Source organism: Nycticebus coucang, chromosome 10 (assembly GCF_027406575.1).
Source record: "Nycticebus coucang isolate mNycCou1 chromosome 10, mNycCou1.pri, whole genome shotgun sequence".
Taxonomy (NCBI): Eukaryota; Metazoa; Chordata; class Mammalia; order Primates; family Lorisidae; genus Nycticebus; species Nycticebus coucang.
This window is the reverse complement of record NC_069789.1, coordinates 93693265-93716801: the sequence shown is the minus strand read 5'-3', so window position 1 is coordinate 93716801 and position 23537 is coordinate 93693265. Positions and strand designations below refer to the sequence as shown.

Below are 23537 nucleotides of genomic sequence, written 5' to 3'. Positions count from 1 at the left end.
AAGCTCCCCTCACTGGGCAATCAAATGACCCCATTCTGCTAAAACTCAGAGACTCCCCTGGAAGCCCCTGCCTTCTGAGACTGTGTGCGGGTGTGTGCTGGCCACATCTGTGTGGTGTGCCAGAGTGGGGCTCCACACTTCTCTGCCCGCTGAGAGGAGGCTGGGACCCTCCATGTGCTGTTCCAGTCTCCCTGGGAGCAAGCACCTTTCAGCAGGGAAATGGCTAGGTGTATCCCCTGTGCGTGTCTTGGAGATTTCACCCCGAAACTGAGATCTGGTATTTAGCTCTAAGTTAATCTTAGTAGGACCTGAGGCTTTTGAAAAGAAGAAAGGAGAAGGTGCAAATGTTATGTAGTTTTTAAGGTGATTCCCACTCATATTCAAAAGGAAAGCTGTGCTCTCATTAGGCTGTGGTGGCAGCAATCAGATTCACAGTAACCCTGCTGTCTCTCCCCAGCTCCAGGCTCTCTGCCTGTGTCCTGGCTCTTCCTTCTAAGCTAAGACTCAGTCCTTGCCTGAGAAGCTCTGTGTCTTCTCTAAAGTGGCGACAGATTTATCCCAGACAGTTGTTTTTAGGCATCCAGCTCACCAGTTGTCTTCAGGGAACTGGGATCACCTTCAGGGAGACTTTACAGAGTGTGAAAGTCACTGGAGTCTGAGATGGACCCTCTGTAAAAACACTCGCAAGGTAGGGAAACTCCCGCAGATTAGGGCTGGGGGCAAGAAAAACATACAGCAAAGCTCAGCAGGTGCTGTTCGCAAGTCTGCTCAGAGATCATGCAAGCACAGAGCAACAGGATCCTTGCTGAGCTGACTGCTGCTTCAGAGCAGAGGAGAGAAATGGCCCAACTTGTTGGGTTGAGTGAAGGCACCTTAAGGAATGGCTTCAGAAGTGGCTTGTCTCCTCTGCGAGAATACAGGGTGCCTCAGGCCCAGGCCGGAGGTTTGATAGGATTTATGGCCTGTCTAACCTCTTGTAGAAATAGATTGGAGATAAAGGGAGACAAATCTTAGTCATCAGACAGGTTGCTGCTTGAGAGCCAATTGAGAGTTAGAACTTTGTTCTAGCAACACATAGAAAGTCTCCTTCCACAGAGGCACTTTTTCCTCCCTCAGTTGAGGAAGGAACAGTGTGTGGCAGAGGCCCTGAAACTTCAGGGGAGCAACTTCCTTTGCAGCTTGAGGGGGTGAGAAGGAGGAAAAGAGAAGGCCCTTCAGTCTACCAAGATTTGTAGTAACTGATGAAGGATTCTGCCAGGAAACCAAATCATTCCTCTGCGGGGGTTTGGGAGACCCAGGGAAGGATTGCTTAGCCAGCCAGGGAGCCTGACCTTCCATCGATTTGCTGGCTGGCAGTGACTGCTTTTGAAATACCTTTGTCAAAACTCTCAAAAAAATAACTGCAACTGCTAGAACCGGTGAAAGACCTGAAGAGGAAACCAAGGGTTCAGGGAAGTGACGATTCTTAGACGGGAAGTGAACTTTTCATGGTAGGGCATGATATGCAGAGAGGTGTATAACCAGGATCTGGGGATTTCTGAAACTCTTTGGAGAGGTAAAGGCCATTTTTGAGACATGCAGGCACTAATGTATTTGGGAAGAAACTGAGTTACAGTACTTTTCAGTATTAGGAATTCAAACCAGCCCAACAAGGCTTGCTCAACAATCATTCTCTAGACCCCCTATCGAAAGTCTTTAAGAAATCTAAAGTTACCATCACCATTATCAGCAACATCAACCATTACTTCAGCCCTCATTAAATCTTCTGGAAAGGCAAAGATGCCGTCTGATCCCCGCCTTTTAAAAGCTCACAATCTGGTAGAGAAAATGAGACTTACTATACCCTGTCATGTATACAGTTTTCAAATGTGCAAGCATCAGATGAATATGCTGCAGACCTGGAGCTCTGCAGGAATTCAGAGGAGAGGAAACTCAGAAGAAGCCTCAGAAGAAAAGCAGAGAGAGGGAAGGAGGGAGGTGGGTGGGGCCTTGGTGTGTGTCACACCTTCTGGGGGCAAGACATGATTGCAAGAGGGACTTTACCTAACAGATGCAATCAGTGTAACCTGGCTTATTGTACCCTCAATGAATCCCCAAAATAAAAAAAATAATAGTAATAAAATAAAATAAAATGATAAAAAAAAGAAAGAACCTAAAAAAAAAAAAGGAAAAGTGGTGATGAGGAAGATAAGGCACAGGGAATGGGTACAGGGAGGACATGCCAGCAAAGTAGGCCAGTTGGCTGGAGAGGAAGGTAGAGAAATGGTAAAAGGAAAAAGAAGAACGAAGTAATAAGATAAAGGCCAGGGCCACTGAGTTAGATACCCAGCTAGGTGGATGAGTGGAACCAAAATCCAAGCCACCTGGAGGAAAGTTACTTTTTCTTCACACAAAGTCTCCTTGACTAGCTGAGCCCCAAAGAAGTGCCTTTTTCTAATTCATGCAGAAGCCATCTGCAGCCCTTGAGGGCCAGATTCTGGTCCATGGACAGCAGGACCCTCTGGGAGGGGCTGAGTAGCAGTGATAATATAGCAAAAATGCCAGTTCCTGGAGTGAGCAAGCCAACCAGGTGAGGGGGCTTCTTTGACAGTCCAAGTATATTCTGACTTCAAGATTTAATAAGAATAGAAAAGATGGAAAAGAGTAAAGGCCATGTGCTGGGGGAGAAATCATTGATCGCCACGGTGCCCAGAATAGTGGAGCTCTCCATGATGCCAGGAGAATGGCAGGGTTAGCTCTCAGAGCTTTGTAAGCCCTTTGCATGCAGGGCTGTCTTCCTGGCTTCAGGTCTCCAGAGGCGAGCATAGTTCCTAGCATATAGTCATGAAACTTTTCAATAAAAGCTGATGGACGCACGATTAACATAAATAGGATGCTTCTTTCTCTCTCAGTGTGCAGCTCAAATGCCTTTACCTCTGAAAGCCTCCTGAGATGCTCTCAGGCTCTATATCACTCTCACAGCACTTTGTTCAAACCACTGTTAGAGCACCAGGCAGAATTGTAACTGGTCAGCCTACCTGGCATGTGCGCTCGCTCTCTCTCTCGCTCTCTCTCTCTCTCTCTCTCTCTCTCTCTCTCTCGCATATAAGATATGGTCCCTTCCTGCTTGAGGGAAGAGACCATATCTTATATATTTAGGGCCTAATGGGTACCCAAGAAAGATTTGTAGAATGAGTGAGTGAATACATTACTAGTGATGGGAAAAAGATCGGATTTTATTTTCTTTTGAGATAGAGTTTCACTTTGTCAGTCTCAGTAGAGTGACATGGTATCATAGCTTACAGCAACTCTAACTCTTGGGCTCAAGCAATTCTCTTGCCTCAGCCTCCCAAGTAGCTGGAACTATAGGTGCCTGCCACAATTTCCAGCTATTTTTAGAAATGGGGTCTTGCTCTTGCTCAGTCTGGTCTCCAACCTGTGCGCTCAGGGCAATCCACTTGCCTCGGCCTCCCAGAGTGCTGGGATAACAGGCATGAGCCACCATGCCCAGCCCCAAAGATTAGATTTTTTGTGGGTGTGTGCAGTTTTTGGCAGGGGCTGGATTTGAACCCACCACCTCTGGCATATGGGGCCAGCGCCCCACCCCTTTGAGCCACAGGCACTGCCCAAGATTAGATTTTTTAAACAGTGGTTTGATATGTTGGTTTTGATTGTTCTAAGCAGAATGTCCAACACTCTCTGAGAAATACAGATATCTTATTTATCTTATGATACAAATATGAATCTTCTCTAGAAAAGATGATAGGTGACATTATTATGTATAGGAACCCAGAGGACAGAGGTGTATGATTAAAAAAGAGCTGAAGACACAGGACATCGGATTTAAATTAATATCTTAGTTGTGTAAATATAAATCATAGGTACCACCAAATAGCCTGAGGGTGCTTGAAAAAATTTTAATTTTCACTGATTAAATCCTTCCTTTGTTCAACTAAGTAGTAGACACATAGTTGCAGGGGGAAAGTTTTTTTTTTTTTAATTAAATCATAGCTGTGTACATTAATGCAATCATGGGGCACAATACACTGGTTTTATAGACCATTTGACACATTTTCGTCACACTGGTTAACATAGCCTTTCTGGGATTTTCTTAGTTATTGTGTTAAGACATTTACTAAGTTTCACATATACCCTTGTAAGATGCAGGGGAAAAGTTTAATATTAAGTTATTATTTGTCATTCATTCATTTATTCTATATTTATGGAACATTTATTGCATACCAAATGTTGTATTTTAAATATGCTTAAAAATTATGGGGCTATTGTGCCTTTTCATCCTAACAGACTGGCAGGATGACTATTGATGAGGGTGTGTGTGTTACACTTACATTTACTGGCGTATGTAACACGCTCATTTTGCAACTTACTTTTTTTATCCATATCTTTTGTCCTCAGGAAACATTGTCCACTGTATTTTTTTTTTTTAAAACCTGAGGGCTAAGAGATAGGACAGAAACAGAATCCATGCCTTAAAAAGATGGTTTTGAGATTTCACGATGAAGCACTGGTGGAAACACCCAGAGCCTTTGCTGTCTCTGACCCTCCCTCTCCCTGAGCCATGAGTTGGCTGCTGGTTGGGGTCAATGGGTCATAATCAGGAAATGTGGAGCCTCTGAAGCTAGAGTTTGGCTCGGTGGATGTAGGGCAAGTCCAAATAGCCCACATTCCTCTCTGGCTCCCACGTGCTCTGTGGGACCCTCACAGCCTCACTGGCTACCACTTAGCAGACAGCTTCCATTTGCTGGAGTTTCGGGCAGTCAGACAGTAAGGTTGGGCCCAGGCCCTATCTCAGGAGGGGTGAGCATGCATTCCTGGGAAGGAGTCGGGTTTCAGAGCCTGATCCACAGCGTGGCTCCTCTCAGTGAGGCCGCCAGAGCTGGCGCACACGGTTCCGTGGGAAATCGGAACACTGGCGGCTCCGCAGCCTTGTAATCTTATCAGGGCGGCAAGAGAAAGCATTTTGGTTCCAGAGAAATCTGAAGGCAGCTCTGCCTTCCTCCAGTAATAATATTTTAGGTTTGCAGAGCCAACCTGACTACCCTGTTCAATTCACTGGAATCTGAAAAGTCTCAAAGCTCTGGGTGGAATAAAATGGTGTCTAATTGCTCCCTGCCATGACACAGAGGGACAGACCAGCTCATGGAAAGGTATGCGGAGGGTTTAGGTGCTGTTGGGTCTTTGGAAAGCCAACAGCTTGCAATTTTTCTCTGACCTAGGGACTAGTTCAGCCAGAGTCTTAAGAAGTAAGGACAGAGAGGTGGTTCTCATGTCATCAAAGCTTCAATGATGCCACTGACACAGGACACTGAGTCACAGCCACCAACAGTCTTGCTAGAACCTTCTAAGAGCTCATCTCCTGAGCTATACTAGAGCAAATCCTCTCTTGTCCCTTGGTCTTTGGGCAATGAACTTCCCATCTTTTTCCTTTTGGGCCTCCTCAATACCTATCTCCTGGGAATCGTGGAAAGTGACCTCTCCACTCACAAGGCTTATCCTGTCAGGTCGTTTATTTGGATGGCTCAAGTCCTCTTCCAAGGGAAGAGCCTCCAGCCACAGCGATGGCAGCCTCAGTAGCTCCCCAGAAGTGAGATGGTCATGCAGGGCCCTTCCTCTGTAAGAGACCCCTCTGAGATACCATTAGAACCCAGCCTCTGTGGATAATATTAGGAGGTCCCAAGCTGGAAGTTCTCAGATGGGGACACTGAGACGTTCTGGACTTGGGAGCTGACAGTCTCTCCAGCTAAGAAATTAGCATTTGCATCGTTGATGTCTCTGCTCTTTCTTTTCAACCTGCTTGTACCCTATCAGGGCCATACTCCTGGGCTCAGGCTAGCAATCACAACTCTTCCCCAGGCCAGACTCAGAGCAGGGATGAGCACAGACGTGCACATAGCAGGGACATCGCCCTCAGCCTGGGGCTCAGGTGGGCTTCCTGCTAGAGGTGATTTCTGAGTTGAGGCTTGAGGGATGAGTAAGAGTTACCAAGCACAGCACAATGAGAAGAGCATTCCAATCAGAAAGAATAATAAGAACAAAGTTGTTGGTGCAAGAAACAGCATGGCGTGCACGGGGACCGCCGGGCAGGTCATCTCTGGAGGATAAAACAAGATAAAGATTCTCAAGGTCAGAGGACCAGATGGGCGTATATGTATAAGTTGCAGTTCCTGCCATAAAGGAATTCTCTTCTATTTAGGGAAACAAGATATACACACATGACATAATGTAAAAACCATGCAAGGTAGTATCTTGATGAGCTCTAAGATTTGTGGGCGTTCCAAGTCTCCTCTCAGGGGAGGTAGAAACTGATTTCCTCTGTGGGGACTCCTCCACACGTGCTGCTCTTCCCCCTCTCCTGGAAGCCCTGGGACACAGAACACACAGGGGACCTCAATCTGATGGTGAGCAGGCCCCAGGGCCTGCACCCACAGCCTACTGCCAGGTCCCAAGGGAATGCGTTCAGCCAAAGCCACCCCAAGTTCTCTTACCTTCTCCTATAAAGAGAGGGTTCTTGCACTAAACCACACACACACACACACACACACACACACACACACAGCCCCATCTCCTGTTCCCACTCACACATCCACCTGCTTCCCCCCTCATTCCTCTCACTGTGGCCTCACATCCTGCACACCCTAACATCATTTCTCCTCTTGGCCCAGAGGCTGCCAAGGGACACACAGGGTAAACCTAGTGGCTACAGCTGACCACATGCGTCAGCCCAGGCCCAGCTAAACAGCACCACAGAGACAAGAAGCTGAGCCTTGCGGCTGCTATTGCACCACCCGGGCTCCCACACCAGAGGTCACAGAGAATTTCCACCTCACAATATGCCACAGGAGGCTTTGGGTATCTCTGCTCGGCTCCCACCCTCAGTAGTTCATTCCAAATACATGAGCCCAATGCACATTTCTCTCATCCTGCTGGGGCCACCACCACTCTGTCTCTGCCTTCGAAAGTACGTTCCAAGGCCTTAGGTCCCTGGCTTGTCATGTTTTAGAGATATGTTTTGATGAATAATGGGAATTTCATTTCTAAGCAGCCATACCAGTCTCAGTGTGGGAGAGACCCAAAGCTTGTCATCATGGTAATTACTACCATTTGTTGAATTGCCTGCTACATACAGATGTTTTACACAAATTTATTTCTGTTAATCCTCATAAAGTCTTATTATATCTTTCTTTAGATAAGGATGCTGAGGCTTTGAGAGGTTTAAATAATTTGCCCAAGGTTTACTTTTTTTTTTAAATAGAGATAGGGTCTTGCTATATTGCCCAGGCTGATCTCAAACTTCTGGCCTCAAGGAATCCTCCCAAAGTGCTGGGATTGCAAGCTTGTGCCGCCACACCCATGCCATTTGTCCAATGTCTAGAAGGTGATTACTAATCTTCTAACATTCAAACCTACCTTGTTGGGTGGGATCCTACACCTCCCATTCTTCCTCTTGCTGTGGAGAAACTGGCTTTCCTCATAGTGCCTGTGTGGGCTGCCAGAGGGACTACCTACCTGGGCCTGGCCGGTCTCCCTCCAGCTCAGACCAGGCCACAGTGGTGGCCAGGTGGCTCATGGCTTGGAGCTTTCAAGGTCTGTTACAGATTTACTCTGAGCCCTCATCTACACATCTGAAAGACTTCTGAAAGTCTCCAGTCGGGTCTCTGGGTGAAAGCAGTGCCCACACCTAACGTCAAAAGGAAGTTTTTTATAAAATTCATTTTTAGAGCAATTTCTTTCATTCCTTTTATTTGAGAGATAAGGAAACTGAACATAAATGATTTACTGATGGTCATGTGAGGGTACAAACAATTGGGTTACATTGTTTGCATTTGTTAGGTAAAGTCCAAGTTGTAATAGAGCCATTCACCAGGAGGTGTGCCACATACCCTTACATTCTGCCATGAGGTGAGACCTTTCCAATGTCCCTTCCTCCTCCCCTTTCTTCCATCCTCCCTCTCCCTTCCTCCCCACTTGCATTTAATTGTGTTTTTCTCTTATGTAGGCTGATGATCACACTGAACATCAGTTATTGGCAAATGTTAAAAATTAAACATCTGCCAATTAAACAGAGTCAGAATTAAAACCAAGGTCTTCTAACTGCAACACACTAGGGCACTTTTTCTTTTTTTGAGACATAGTTTTACTGTGTTGCCTAAGCTAGAGTGCCATGGCCACAGCCTAGCTCACAGCAACCTTGAACTCCTGGATGCAAGCAATCCTCTTGCCTCAGCCTCCCAAGTAGCTGAGACTACATGTGCCTGCCACTCTGGTTGGCTTATTTTTCTATTTTTAGTAGAGATGGGGGTGTCGATCTTGCTCAGGCTGGTCTCGAGCTCCTGGGCTCAAGCAGTTCTCCTGCCCTGGCCTCCCTGAATGCTAGGATTACAGGCATGAGCCCCAGCACCCAGCCCAACACAAGAGCACTTTCTATCATATATTTAAATTGACTCATAATTACTTTAATGCCCCCCCATTTCTGTGTATTGTCTTCTTGAAGGTCTCTGAAGTCCACCCCAGTGGTTCTCAGTTTTCTAGGTCTTACCTATCAAGTGCCCAAATCCAGGGGAAACAACTTTTATTGTCATTGTTTTAATAGCAAGAGCCAAGAGACTCAGAGCTAAGACCAGGAGGGCCACCTCCTGCTCCCCCAGGTGCAGTCCTCCCCCATTCTACTAGGCTTGCTTTCTGCCATGCTGTCGAGGGGGCTTTCCCAGGGTGCCCCTCTGCCCCTATTGCCCAGTCATGCCCAAATCCTCCACCAAAGCTTGAATTTAAGTACCCAGAACAAAAAGAACAAGGACAAGTCTAAATCCTTGTTTCTCCTAGGGGAAATAAATGCTCCAGGCTGCTATAGAATGCCCAAGTGTGGCGGAGATGGAGAATCCAAAGCTAGTGGAATTGCAGGTATAGGAGTTTGCTCGGGCTCCCCTAACAAATTACTACAAACCCCTAACAATTACACTACAGGCATCCTCTGACGGTTCTGGAGGCCAGATGTCTAAAAGCAAGGTGGCACCCCTGCCACATTCCCTGCAGAGGCTCCAGGAAAGAATCCATCCCACGCTTCTATTAGCAGCTGGTGGTTGCCACCTTCCCTGACTTGTCACTGCACCAGTCCAGTCTTTGGCTCCTCTGCACAACACCTTATAAGGATATGCGTCATTGGATTTAGGATGCACATTAATTATCCTGGATGATTGCTCATCTCAAAATCCTGAACCACATTTACAGAGACTCTTTTCCATAATGTAACATTCACAGGTGCCAGGAATTAGGAAGGGATCATGTCTTTTGGCGGACCACTATCTACTATAGCAGGCAGCCTGCTATCCACATGGAGGTAGGGGGCTTGGGGATTGGAAGGGTGAATTCTGGGCTATCGTCTGGCTATATTGTGACCACTGCCACCCCCAGACCCCATGAGCACCCCAGAGGGAAGTTACTGATAACTATTTGTTGATATCTGTTGTGTGACTAATTCCCTGCTTCTTTCTATATATACACGTATCACCCATATACAGTCTGTGTCCTCCACATCCATATTGGTGTGGGTCACAGCTACAAGTCACTGTTCGGGGAGCTGCAGGTGGGAGGGAGACTTCAGGATATAGGGAGCATTTTCATGGAGCTATGAGGTTCACTCCACCTGACCCGGTCTCTTTCCAGCGAGATAACTGTCGTGTTAGCATGCTGGGAAGAGCTGTTCAAGATTTTCTAGGGTCGCCAATACCTTTATAAGGAACTGTGCTTAGCAAGGTTGTCAAATTACATTTTATGTGCTCTCATTTGCTATTCTGTTCTCCAATAGCCATTCATTGCTTCATCTATTTATTTGAAGACAGTTGCCAAATGAGAATTGATAAGACACATACTTGCCCTCAAAATCCATAGCCTAGAGTGGGGGTGTGGGGGGCGGCAGAAACAAAATAAATTATTATAAAACAATGTCATTGGTTCTGTTAAGGCAGTGAGTAAACAGTCCTATTGCATAAATGACAGGATGGGCTACCGTTGCTGTAATGAACAATGCCACAATCTTCCTGGCTGAAACAACAAAGGTTTGTTCCTCACTCATGCTGCCTGTCCCTCAGAGGTTGGCTGGGGGCTCTGCTGACCAGCAGCCACCATGTATGGAACACTGCTGTCTGTCATGGCGGAGAAAGGAAGGTTCTGGAGGACTGATTGCACTGACCACTAAATGCTGTCCTCTGGGAGGGCCATAACTAGCCAAATGGCTCCACTCAATCACAGGGGCCTAAAAATATAGTCCCCCCCTGACCACCAACTGAAGAGAGTTAGACATACAGTAGAATCCCTGTGGAGGTAGGGGGCTTGGGGATTGGAAGGTGACCACCCAAGGGACTGTAACAAATTGATCAACTTTCAGAGGTGGTCAACATAAGGAACTTCCATTGAGTACATGTGGTGCATGTCTGGTCCGTGAAAATTAGGTCAACTTAAGGAGGTGGTCAGTGTAGGAAGGTGGTCAACTCTGGAAGTTGTGGTTCTCTAATGACTATCATTAGTGGCCTGGTGAGTCTAAGAAGACTTTACTTTCATTTGAAAGAAAGAGAGGGAAGGAGAGAAAATGGCAAGTATGTTTGGTGGGTTTGCCCCAGTACAGCAGGCAAAGGAGGAGCTGGGAGATGGGAAGAGGATTGTTCTGACCCAAGTAGAGCTTCCCTTCTGCTTCCTTCCCATCGCTTACCTGGGTTACCTGTGTCCGGACAGGTTCTCACTTTTCATACCTCCATGGGGAGGGCCCTACTGGGGAGCTGAACAGGGTGGGATCCTAAGGCTGCTAAGACAGTTGCAGAGATTGGAGAGGAGGCTAACATTCAAACTAGAGCCGGTCTCCCTATCTCAGCTGGTATCAATCTGGAGCTTCTGCCAGGTTTAAGAAGTTGAGTGCTTTCATATGCCAGCCAGGGTGTTCTGATTTCTCAAATAGTCATATTACTTGCAAGGATTTTTTTGCAAAATGTATTCAGGGCAGGTTGAGCTACCTTGGCAAAGTACTCTGATTAAGGAACCTAGGTCTTTCCTGAGAAAAGTCTTCCGTGGCATGCCACAGGGCTCTGTCGTTGGCCCTGACTTGTTAAACATTTTTTGTTAATGACTTGGATAAAAAATAGAAAGAATCCAGATGACCTACAGCTGGGATAGTTAATATGCTACATGACATATTCAAGTTCAAAATGATTTATATAGAAAGAGATGCTGGGCCAAAACCAACATAATAAAATTAAACAGGGATGAATGTAAAGTCCTCTGCTTAGCTTTAGGAAAATGTCATGCGCCAGTGTAGAATAGAGCTGGCTTGGAAATGCACAGGCATCTTTTCACTCACCCGCAACTATTTATTGGGACTACTGTACGAGAAATGCCGTCTGGATTCCTGGAGGGAGTAAAATATAAAGACATTATCTCAACAAGCTGAAGGGTTAGTAGTGGTGGTGGGAAGTGAAGTGATAAGATGTGTCCCTAAATAAAACAGAGTATGGGATATGCTGAAGTGTTAGGTAAGTGACAAGAATACGGGCTGGGGGATTTTGCAGAGTAGGAACGTTCTTTTTTTTTGAGACAGTCTCACTATGTCGCCCTCGGTAGAGTGCCATGCTGTCACAGCTCACTGCAACCTCAAATTCTTGGGCTTAAGTGATTTTCTCTTGCCTCAGCCTCCCAAGTAGCTGGGATGACAGGCACCTAGGCACCACACTGCCCGGCTATTTTTTTATTGCAGTTGTCATTATTTAGCTGGCCTGGGCTGGGTTCGAACCCGGCAGCCTTGGTGTATGTGGTCGGCGCCATAATGACTGTGCTACCGGCGCCGAGCCAGAGGAGGAACATTCTTAACTTGGGCAACTGGAGAAGGCTTCATGGGAGAGTGACATCAGAGTGACCACTGAAAACGAGGAAGATTTGATCTTAACAGGTGGCAATAGTGAAAGGACAAAAAGGGATGGTGGTGAGAAGCTAATGTGGCAAGGAGGGGGGAATGAAAGACGTTTGCAGGGAGCTGTGAGTTTGCCCCGAGTGACCAGTGTGGGGCACTCCTTAGCCCACATGAGTAGGCATATGTGCACGTGTGTGTGTGTGTGTGTGTGTGTGTGTGTGCGCGCAGATGGGGAGACAGAGGGGAGGCACTGCCAGAGAGACCAGACGGAATGAGACCGTGTACAGACTAGCGGACGACACTGACGCTTTGTGTTTCTTACAGTCTGTAATGAAGGTCCTTGCAGAGAGGGCAGAGGGGCTTGCAGAATCCAGTGAGCACTGCAGGACCGTTAATCTGGCCCCCACATGGAGGCTGAATGGGCTCAGAGACTCTAGAGGCTGAAATATCAGCTGAGAGGCCAACCAATGAGAGGTGGCCTTGAGATTGAACAGCAAAGGAGCTGCAGAGCAAACTGAGGGAAGCACCCGCCCAGCACCCTTGGCATCTGGTTGGGGGCTGCTGTGGGGTAGGGGTTAGAGAGAAGTGATCAGAATGCATCGTCCATCCAGGTACATTTGGGTGGTTTGGCATAGGGTGGAGCAGAGGCAGAGTTTCAGATGAGGCATTGGTGGGACACCCCATTGGAAATTCAGGACTGGAGGTTGGAGGGTGTTGGGCCCAGATGCAACTCAGTGGGCATCTGTGCAGGAGAGGTTGCCCAGGCCTGGGTGGTGAGCAGAGAGAGCGGGAAGGACAGCTCTGTGGACAGCCCTCATGGTCGAGGAGGACCAGGAAGACTAAGGATGGTGAAGGAGGCTTTGATCTACATGAAAAGGGTTTTGGGGGGTTTAGCTGACCATTAACTAATGCTTTTCTTAAAAAAAAAAAAAGATTCAATCTCGGGCTTTATCTCTCTGCCCTGCAAATACAGGCCTTATCCCCCTGAGGACTCTCCTTTGTGTGACCCCTTCCTGCTTTCCCCAGGTTTTTCTCAAGCTCCAGGAATGGAGGCCTCAGGGGGAAAAGGGTCCTCAGAGCTTCCATCCTGCAACTAGTGCACTGGGATAGTGGGAGCCGAGGTGGAGAACCTGTCAGGCTACAGAATTACTGATCCATTAGGCAAATGTCTTTTAGTACTAATCAGGCTACAAGTCCTACATCAGATAATTTATAAACCCACAGCCACACTTTGGGAAGGGCTGAATGAGGCACAACTTCGTTATTACTTTTAAAATAATGATAAAACCACAACCAGCAAAAACTCCTTCTAGAAAACCCTAGGACTTTGTTCAGGGTAATTTCTTCGGTTTCTAGTCACTTTGTTTTAAAATATTTAAGATTTGCTATTAAGCTAATCTTAAATATTTTAAGATTTCAAATTTGTCTTCCTAACCCAACTATTCTCTTTTTCTTGCTCTCTTCACAGCCTCATTTTTATCCCTTTTATTTAAAAAAAAAAATCAGGAGAAAAGATCTTTCTTCTTCTTAATATAACTACTTCCAATGTTGTGTATTTTTAGCTACGTACATAATTCCTACACAATTGTAGTCAGTGTATATACAACTCTGGACTCTATCTTTTCACTTACTGTTATTTCCGAGGCAGGATCCTTATTTTACACAGTCATTTTCATTTTAACTATCTTCCTCATATTTTATTATACAAATATACCATCATTCTTTAATCGTTTCTCTATTTTGGGATATGGCATTCGCTTCTACTTTTCCCTTATTATAAATAACATGGCTATAAACAGTATACTTCTTCTTTTGAATTATTTCTTTGGAAGCAATGCCCAAGAGTGGAATTATTAGGTCAAAAGATATGAATGTTTTTATGGCTCTTGATGAGCATTGCCAAGTGGCCTTGGCCTGCCTGCCTTCTGCAGAGGCTGTCTGTACCTGGTGTGCACAAATTGCAGGCTCAGCGGAAGAGGATTTGAGGCGAGGGCGACCCATGAGGCCTTACTCAGCAAAGAGTCCTTTCTTCACAGTGTGTTCCTACCTGCAAGTCCGGTGGTTGCATCTCCACCAGCAGGAAGGGGAGGGGAGGGCAGGAAAGGGGTGTGGACACCCTGGAAATGAAGCAATCATCTGGTACTTCCCTCTGGAACAGCCGCAGATAGGGGGAAATTGCATACCAATGAGGGAGGGCAGGTGACAGAGGGCCTGGGGACACCAGGAACCTCATCCACTAGTCAGGGACAGCCCGAGAAAGTGATGGGCTCATCCTCTAGGCAGGCCCTCACAGCCCCAGGCACGACTGGTCTGCATTGGGAGGTGAAGCACTTTCTTTCTTACTTAGTATTTCGTAAGTGCCCACAATGTCGGGTTCTGTGCTGGCAATTCTGGACCCAAAAGGGAATAAAACTCGGACCCTGCCCTTGGGGAGCTTATAGGCTGATAAGGGAGTCAGGATGATCACAGGTGATTGCTGCAGTTTGGCCAAGTATTCCAAGTATTCCAGACCTGTGCCCAGGACAGGGATGTGCGTGTGACCTGGGTGTCTTGCCCAAATTGTGGAGGGGTGGGGCTAAGGGAAGGCTTCCCAAAGGAGGGGATGCCTGAGCTCAGTCCAGGAGGACAGGTGGAGAGGGATGGTTGGAGGGTGACGAAGGGGGATTTCTTGGTGGAGAAAGCAGCAGAAAGAGGCTAATCATAGTGTAGGAAGAACAACTGGATGGAGCTGGCAAACCAGGCAAGATCTCAAGAGCCTCTTCAGGGCTGATCCATGAGGTGCCAGGATGTCCACACTGAAGGTGCTTAGGGCCAGGATGTCCACTCTGAAGGCGCTTAGGGCCAGGATATCCACTCTGAAGGCGCTTAGGGCCAGGATGTCCACTCTGAAGGCGCTTAGGGCCAGGATGTCCACTCTGAAGGCGCTTAGGGCCAGGATGTCCACTCTGAAGGCGCTTAGGGCCAGGATGTCCACTCTGAAGGCGCTTAGGGCCAGGATGTCCACTCTGAAGGCGCTTAGGGCCAGGATGTCCACACTGAAGGCGCTTAGGGCCAGGATGTCCACTCTGAAGGCGCTTAGGGCCAGGATGTCCACACTGAAGGCGCTTAGGGCCAGGATGTCCACTCTGAAGGTGCTTAGGGCCAGGATGTCCACACTGAAGGCTCTTAGGGCCAGGATGTCCACTCTGAAGGCGCTTAGGGCCAGGATGTCCACACTGAAGGCGCTTAGGGCCAGGATGTCCACTTTGAAGGCGCTTAGGGCCAGGATGTCCACCCTGAAGGCGCTTAGGGGCACAGCCTAACTGCAGGGAGTGCAGTGCGAGGTGAGCCTTGACACTTTTATTTGTTTAACAAGCACACTTTTGACTAAAATGGAATATTATTTGGGATGGCTGATGAGACGATAGGGAGTTAAAGCTCTCAAAAGCCTCTTCTCGGTATCAGCACTTGTTTTATTCTCAGAGCAATGAGGGGAGAAAATTGTATTATCAGACTTAAATGTTAGGAAATTTGCTCTGACTGTGGTTCAAAAAATGGATTGGAGAGAGCATGGCATGGAAGCCTTCGGGAGGTTCGTGAGTCCTCTGGACTAAGGAGCAGGAAAGCTGGGCTCTGGAAGGGCAGTGGGGAGGGGGGAGAGAGGAGCTGGGAGCTTTCTACCTAAGCCTTGCTGAGGACTGAGGGAAGGAGATGTGGTTCCGAGGGGCCCGTGTGCTAACGGGGATGCCTTGGTGCGGCCATAACATTTAAGCGCAGACAGACCAGGGCCTGGGTTTCTTGTGTCCGTAGTAAAAGGCAACTCAAGACCAGCCTGAGCAAAAGCAAGACCCCCATCTCTACTAAAAATAGAAAAATTAGATGGGTGTTGTGGCCAGCACCTGTAGCCCCAGCTACTTGGGAGGCTGAAGCAAGAGGATGGCTTGACCCCAAGTGTTTGAGGTTGCTCTGAGCTGTGATACCACAGCACTCTACCCAGGGTGACAAAAATGAGACTCTGTCTCAAAAATAAACAAACAAATAGATAAATAAAATAGAAGGTAGCTCACTTGTGCTTCCCGGGCACCTGAGAAAGTGCAATATGTGTGTGTGTGTGTGTGTGTGTGTGTGTGTGTGTGTGTGTGTGTGTTCTGGAAGGGAACCAAGTGGATGTTAACATCTAGCTGGAGAAGGCTGGGCAGAGTGGCACACAGGAGTTCCAGGCTCTAGACCAAATTCCTTTACTACATTACTGTGGGATCTTGAATCAATAGCACAAGATTTGGAGGATGATACCAGGATGGTAATTCCATCCCTGCCTGCCTTATTGGGAGCATTACATGAGATAATGTATTCATAGTCAAGGATTTGGAAAAAGTATAAAGGATTACACAGATGCAAAGTGTTATCACCCTATGTTTTGGAAAACGCAGAAAAATATCTGGAAATAACTTGGTCCCTCAAAGAGAAGCAGGTGCTCTGGAGCCCGGGTGTGTGCGGAGAGGGTGGTGAAGCTGTGGGGCGTTCACCTCCGCCTGGGCCTCTGCTTCCTCCTCTTCTTGTGGCTTCTCTTTGAAGCTCTGAGCAGCTGTTACAGATGAGAGGCTGGGCTGCGCCGGGCCAGACCACTCACTTAGCAGCAGAGGCTATGTATGAAACCAGCAGCCAGGAGATGGGCAAGACTTCCTGGCTTTCTAGTGTTGGGTTCAGCTCTGGTCTAGTACTCTGAGGCCTGGGTTAGGGGGAAAGAGCTGCTATCCACGCCAGAATGATCGCTGCCCATGCCTTCAGCCAAGAGCTCTGTTCCAACCACAGCCAAGGCCAGAGTCAAGGAGCCATATGGTCTACCCTAGGTCAGGGGAAGCATTTTGAGTTTTAGAAACAAAAGCCCCAGATAAGAGCAGCAGGGAGCAGAGAGGGCCAGAATTCCAGCCCAGCCAATGGCTCTGTCTGTGTGAAGTTGGCAAGTTTTCAGAGTAGCAGAGAAGGATGGGGGAGTATGCACAGCATGAAGGGGGCGGGGAGCCCCAGAGGCAGCTTCCACAAGGCAGGTTCAAGGCGTTTATGAGTTCAATGTGAGTTCCCCAGGGCTGCCATAACAAAGTGCCACAGAAGGGACCACAGAGGCAGACAGGGAGACTGAGAATAAAACTTTTTATTTTCTTTCACTTCCCAAGGCTAGAAATCTGAGATGGAGGTGTCTGCAGGGTTAGTTTATTCTGAGGCCTCTCCCGCTGGCTTATAGATGCCAGTGTCTTCTTTACAGACGGTGTGTGTCTGTGTCCTGGCCTATTCTCATAAGGACACCAGTCAAATGGGATTACGACCCATCCCAATGACCTTGACTTAATTACCTCCACAAAAACCCTGTCTCCAGATACTGTCACATTCTGAGGTACTGGGGGTCTGGGCTTCAACGCAGGAATTTTGGGGGAGACACAACACAACCCAGAAAAATCCCTCCTGCTCAGAGCTTCTCTTCCATCTGTGGGTAAGAATGGAAATATTGCAGTGGAGGTCACCACTCCCAACACGGGGCACAGGGGCTGAAATGGAGCCCCACGTGCTCTGCACACCCGATCCTAGCCAGAGTCCTGTGCCCCGCGTGGCCTGGGTCCCACCTTTCACTCCATGCCTGGCTCCTTCTATCATGCCTGTCCCTGGCCCACACCCTAGAAAGAGAACACCAGGTGCTCACAGCTGTCCTCCCACTCCATTTTCCTCCTGCCTGGGCACAGTGTCCCTCTGTCTCCTCTTCCAGGTTGGTAAATCTCTGTCACCTCCTGCTAACACAGAGCACAATGCCACCAGATGTGACTAGGGCCTGCCTACTCCAGCCATTTGGAGCCACCTGTGTCCTGTCTGTTCCCATCGTCCTTCGAGGAGATGTGTTAGTTTTGGGGTTTTCCACCCCAGTGATCAGTCCATTCAGGGAGCCAGGTCTCCCCGGCCAAGACACAGGCAAGAGGGTGTGAATATGATTGGAGACATAGCAGGGTACAGGCGGGCCTCTGACAGGCCTCCTCCTCCACCTCCACCCTCATCTAGGGGGTGGGCCCAGATGTTTCCTGTCCCCCAGACAGCCCACAGGCTGGCTGGGCCCTCTTCCCCCACCCTGTCTCCTGGCTCCCAGCTCCCCTCACTCTTTATTCCTCATGGAGCTGCGACTCCCCTCTTATCATCTGCCCTGGAGAGGATATAAGTTTAAAAGGAAGTGGGCCCTTTAAAGTTGAAACCTTCCTGTGGCCAGATACTTGAATATCTTCTCAGCCGGGAGGCCTAGTGGAGACACCAGCAGTTGTCAGGCTGGAACTGGGCCTGCCCCTCCCCGAGACAGACCCACAGTTGCTGCCCAGTGGAGGGCACACACTTCTGATGACTATTTTCCAACCGTGAGAAATGGGAATCAAAACCCATGAACATTACCTTTTTCGCCTATCCTTCAAATCCACTCCGGTCTTTGCAGTGTACACTGATGTGTTGCTGTGCCACTCCACCGTGTATGACATACTGTGGACTTTTCATCCATCTTGGCGCTCCGTATACATCTCCATGTGTTAAAAGTGTTGAGTATTACCAGTGGGTAATGGGTAATACTTCACGGTTTACTTCAGCTATTCTCCAACAATTTATTATTCAGATGGCTTTGATTTTTCACCTTTACGTGAACAGCACTGCCCTAGACAATTTTGAATAAACTGAATTCTTCTCCTTTCTTTCCTTAGTGTAGTTTCTAAAAATAGAACACAGAATTTTTGAGCTCTTGCACATAGTCCCACATATTATCTTAAAAGAAGACAGCATTAATCAATGTGCGATGCTAACAGCAGTTTGTAAGGGAACAGTTTTCCCCGTAATCCTGGCAGCTCTGGCTTTTCATCATCATAACACATTTCCGGCGATCTGTAGTTGTGCAATGGTACCTCAGGGTTGTTTGCATTTTATGAATGACTGTTAATGTCATCCGTTTCTCCCAAATGATAACTTTGGGTTGGTATTTTCTCTCCTTGCTTTGGAAATTTATTTCCTTTAGTTGCTTTGCTTTCTGGTGTTTATTTTACATAGATTTCACATGTGTAAACATGTTGTATGTTTTCTGTAGCAACCTCCTATCCAGCAGCCTTTGCCTCCATCAGTTTTCTTTAGATTAAAGCAATGGTTCTCACCCTGGATGCCTGTTAGAGACCTGGGAGGGTTTTGTAAATACCAACACTGGAGCCCCACTGGCAGTAAAGGGGAGGCCTGGAGCAGACTGTTGGTCTTATTTAATGAAAGAAGATCCTAGGGCATGGTGGCCCAGAGACTTGACACGGAAGGCACAACCCCTCTCTTTATCCAATGGCTGATGTGTTTACACCCACAGATATTTATGGGACACTTACTATGTGGTGGCCACTTAAAGGCGGTGGTTCCTTGCTTCAAGGTGGGGGTCACACTCTGGTGAGAGGGACATTCAGTTCAACATAGCAAAGTAAGTACTATGACAGAGGTTTGCATGGGGTGGTTGGGTGGACGGTCCATGAAGGCTTCTTGAAGAAGGCAGCAAGGAGTTGGGTGTCAGATGATGAAGAGCTATCCAGGTGGAGGGAATATGGATAGAGCCATCTGTGGTACAGGAACATATGTAAAGACGCAGAGGTAGGACAAGGCGTGATACATTCAGAGGGCTGCAGGAGCTTCGTGATGGGAAGAGGAGGGGAGCTAGCATTGGACTGCCAGGGTTGGAATCCCAGCTTCACCACAGCCTTGTCACCTTTGGCGAGTGACTAGGCTTCTCTAAGCTCCAGTTCCACCATCCACAACATGAAGATCTGAAAGGTGGTTGTCAGGATCAAATGAGATCACCTTCACTGGGCACTAGAATTGAAATCCAGCACCTACTGAGTAAGGGTTGGTGATTATGACTGAGATGACGTTACCTTTTAGGAAGAGACGTGGGCAGGCCTTAGATTCTGTACTGAGAGGTTTCACTTAGGGCAAGCCTTAGATTCTGTACTGAGAGGTTTTGCTTACAAAGTAGATATTGTGTAGCAAGTAAACTGAGCAAAGACATGATGAGACTTATGTTGGAGAAAGATTATTTGGTCAGCAGAGGGGAGAATGGACGAGGAGAACAGAGGCAAAGAAACCAGTTAGGTGGCCATGATCCCTGTCCACAGATGATGGCAGAGAGACAGATGATGGCAGCTTGAAGTGAGGGTGAAAAGTACAGAGATAAATACAGAGAAGACAGAAAGACTGGGCTGGACGGCCTACTGGGCGTGAGAGGCAGAAGGGCAAGCGGGATCTGATGTTACCTGAATGCCATCCCCAAACCTGCTCCTGAGCTCAGCTCGGTCCCCCAGCCCCAGCAGTCACATCCTTTCCAGATGGGCCTGTCATCACTGCTCTTTGTGGCTTCCAGGGTCTCACTTCCTGGGATTGGAAAGCCTGGTGAGGAAGGGCAAGGGCCCCTTGTTTCCAAAGCTGGTTGGAAGCTACACCTTTCCCCAAGGAAATGAGCTCAATTTCCCCAGACTCTCCCTCCTGTAAAAGAAATCCCAAGTGTGGGGACCTGGAACCTGCTCTATGACCCTCATTGACAGCCACCCTCAGGCATGCAGATGTCTTGTCCAAGCACGTGGTCCAGCCCTATCTCTGCCGGGGAAGGGGTGGCCCACGGGAGAGATGTGCTTTGCAGACAGGAAATGGCTCACACCAGATATGGCTCTGTTTGTTTTCCCTGTGAAGAACAGAGACCATTTTACTTTCCTCTTTTATTTATTTTTTAGGGATCAGGGAGATATTTTTAATTCCTCTAGTTTCCTGCTGTCTACAGGTGTTTCCTATGGAGAGGCTGTCAGAAAGGACAGAACCCATGACATAATCAGCTTTGTTCCTGAGATTTTCAGAAAGCCTCCCAGCTGTGAACTGTGTGTGCAATGAGGTAAAGACACCATGTCTCCCGTCGCCTGCCCTTATGATGCAAGGTGCAAGCCAGGGCTCTTTGAATACCAGCTGACTAAAGTACAAAAGGGGAGATCAGGAGAGAAGGATGTCTGTGGTGTCCAGTGGTACTCTTATTGAGTTCCTGACTACTGTGGCGTTAATGGCAGAGCTGCCTAGAATCTTCTTTGCTTCTCATACTTAAAATATCTCTCCCATCTCAACCAATGATGACAGCTATGTAGAACAGGTGAGGATGACTTTGCTATTGAAAAGGCAGAATAGGGCGGCGCCTGTGGCTCCATGAGTAGGGCGCCAGCCCCATATGCCGAGGGTGGCGGGTTCAAACCCGGCCCCGGCCAAACTGCAACAAAAAAAAAATAGCCGGGCGTTGTGGCGGGCGCCTGTAGTCCCAGCTGCTTGGGAGGCTGAGGCAAGAGAATCGCTCTAAGCCCAAGAGTTAGAGGTTGCTCTGAGCCGTGTGACGCCACAGCACTCTACCGAGGGTGGTACAGTGAGACTCTGTCTCTACAAAAAAAAAAAAAAGAAAAGGCAGAATATTTGTTCATTTTACAAGAAAAAATGTTGTATGTAAACTAAAATGTTGCTGAAAACATCATGTTCTCTCTGTACCAAAGAAGCCCATGATGGGAAATCCTCTTATAAAATGATGAAACTATTAGTAAAACAACATAATCTCTCTCATTGTATCTGTTTACAGTGTACATAGATTTATGAAGCCTCTTGTCTGTGTTTTAGAAGAAATGGAACAAATATTTATTGAATATTATTATTGCACAGCTTGTCTCCTAAAACCCCCACAGCCATTCTGTGAGGTCGGTACTATTGACTCATCTTACTGATAGGAAACTAAGGTTCAGAGGAGTTAAGGGTCTAGTTGCTGCTGGGGCAGAGAGGCCGGACTTGAACCCAAGTTTTTTTTTTTTTTTTGAGACAGCGTCTCACTTGTTCACCCTTGGCAGAGTGCCTTAGCCTCATAGCTCACAGCAACCTCAAACTCCTGGGCTTAAGCGATTCTCTTGCCTCAGCCTCCCTGGTAGCTGGGACAACAGGCACTCGCCACAATGCCAGCTACTTTTAGAGATGAGGTCTCACTCTGGCTCAGGCTGGTCTCAAACCTGTGAGCTCAGGCAATCCACCCTCCTTGGCCTCCCAAGTGCTGGAATTACAGGCGTGAGCCACCTCACACAGCCAAGTCTTTTCATCCTGATATTGTGTTGTATATCATATCATGCTCCCTAGAATTCAATGAAGAGGTGATAATATCTTTGATATTACTCAATATTAAGAACAATGATATGGTAATGTACATATAATAATTTAAAACAAATTACTATATTAAACCAAAAGATATTTCCTAGAATTGTCCAGGAAGAGGGGCAGAATAGGATAAAAACATTCTTCCCATAAATCAGAAGTAGAAAACTTGTGCCCTGGTGGGCCAAATGCAGCAGGCCAATATTTTCCTCTCCAACTGAGGTTCTTCTTCTTCTCTGTTTTTCTATTGAGCTGATTTCAAAAATCAACAGATTGTACTTAAAAATCTGGATTTGAGTGTTCTCTTGAAAAATCAGACCACTTGGTGATGTGGGGCCTTGAATAATCTTTTGAAAGAGAACCCAAGTGACACAGCAGCCAGTAGGCTGGAGCTGAGGAGGAGCAGTCCCATGCATTTGGGGGGTATGGTCACCTTCCACGCACTCCTTTACATTGTCTGCCCAGGTCCTCAATGCCCTGGAGTTTGCAGTGCCCCTCCTAAGTGAGGGGTGAGAAGGGATAAAAACAGCTTCAAAGGCAGACCCAGGGCCAGAATGGGTCTTTTGCACTGGGGGATGTCTCCATTTTCCATATACTCTGAAAGGGGTCTTGCTTGCAAGTATCAAGCTGCATTGTCAGAATGGCAGCTTCTGTTCACAATTTGCATCACTGGCTGGGTGTGGTGGTTCACACCTGCAATCCTAGGAGGCTGAGGCAGGTGGATTGCTTAATGTCTGGAGTTCAAGACCAGCCTGACCAAGAGCAAGGCTCCATCTCTACTAAAAATAGAAAATAATAGCTAGGTGACATAGCAGGTACCTGTAGTCTCAGCCACTTGCGAGGCTAAGGCGAGAGGATCACTTGAGCCCAAGAGTTTTAGGTTGCTGTGAGCTAAAACACCGCGGCACTACCCAAGGTGACAGAGTGAGACTCTGTCTAATTAAAAAAAAATAATGATAATTTGCATCATTGACATGGAGAGTGGAAGTAGGACAGCTACATCCTGGAAGGGAGGATGGCTGTGTCATGTTAAGAGTCAGAGTGGACAAGCTTTGAACCCAACTTCATTCACCATGCCAACACGTGACTGTGGAAAAGCTGCTTTATCTCTATGCTGCCCTGTTAGATGGAACTGATAACACAGTAAGGCCTACTTCAAAGTTAGGGCTATTCAGAGGATTAAGTGAGCTAACGTCTGTGATGTGCAAGGCCTCACGTAGTAAGCACTCATCCATGTCCATTCTGGTCTTCTTTCTTCTTTCCAAAACTAATGAATAAATGACACCACTTGAGACATAGTCTGTTTATCACACCAGGGATGTAGATGGGTCTATGCTGAGTTGTCCAAGACCTGTAGAAAACCAGGGGTGTGGGGCCTAAAGGAAATCGGCTATGTTCCTGTCTCCTTTCTCTTGTCCTACAATTTGGTTTTTCTAAGCGTTTATTCAGAGATGAAAAGGGCCATTTT

At 47.4% G+C, this 23537-nt stretch overlaps 1 protein-coding gene across 1 annotated transcript in view; it reads left to right on the top strand.

The window, feature by feature from the left end:
* Window positions 1–23537, top strand: part of RCSD1 (RCSD domain containing 1) — a 65319-nt gene that overhangs the window by 1438 nt on the left and 40344 nt on the right. The gene's annotated exons all lie outside the window — the stretch shown is intronic.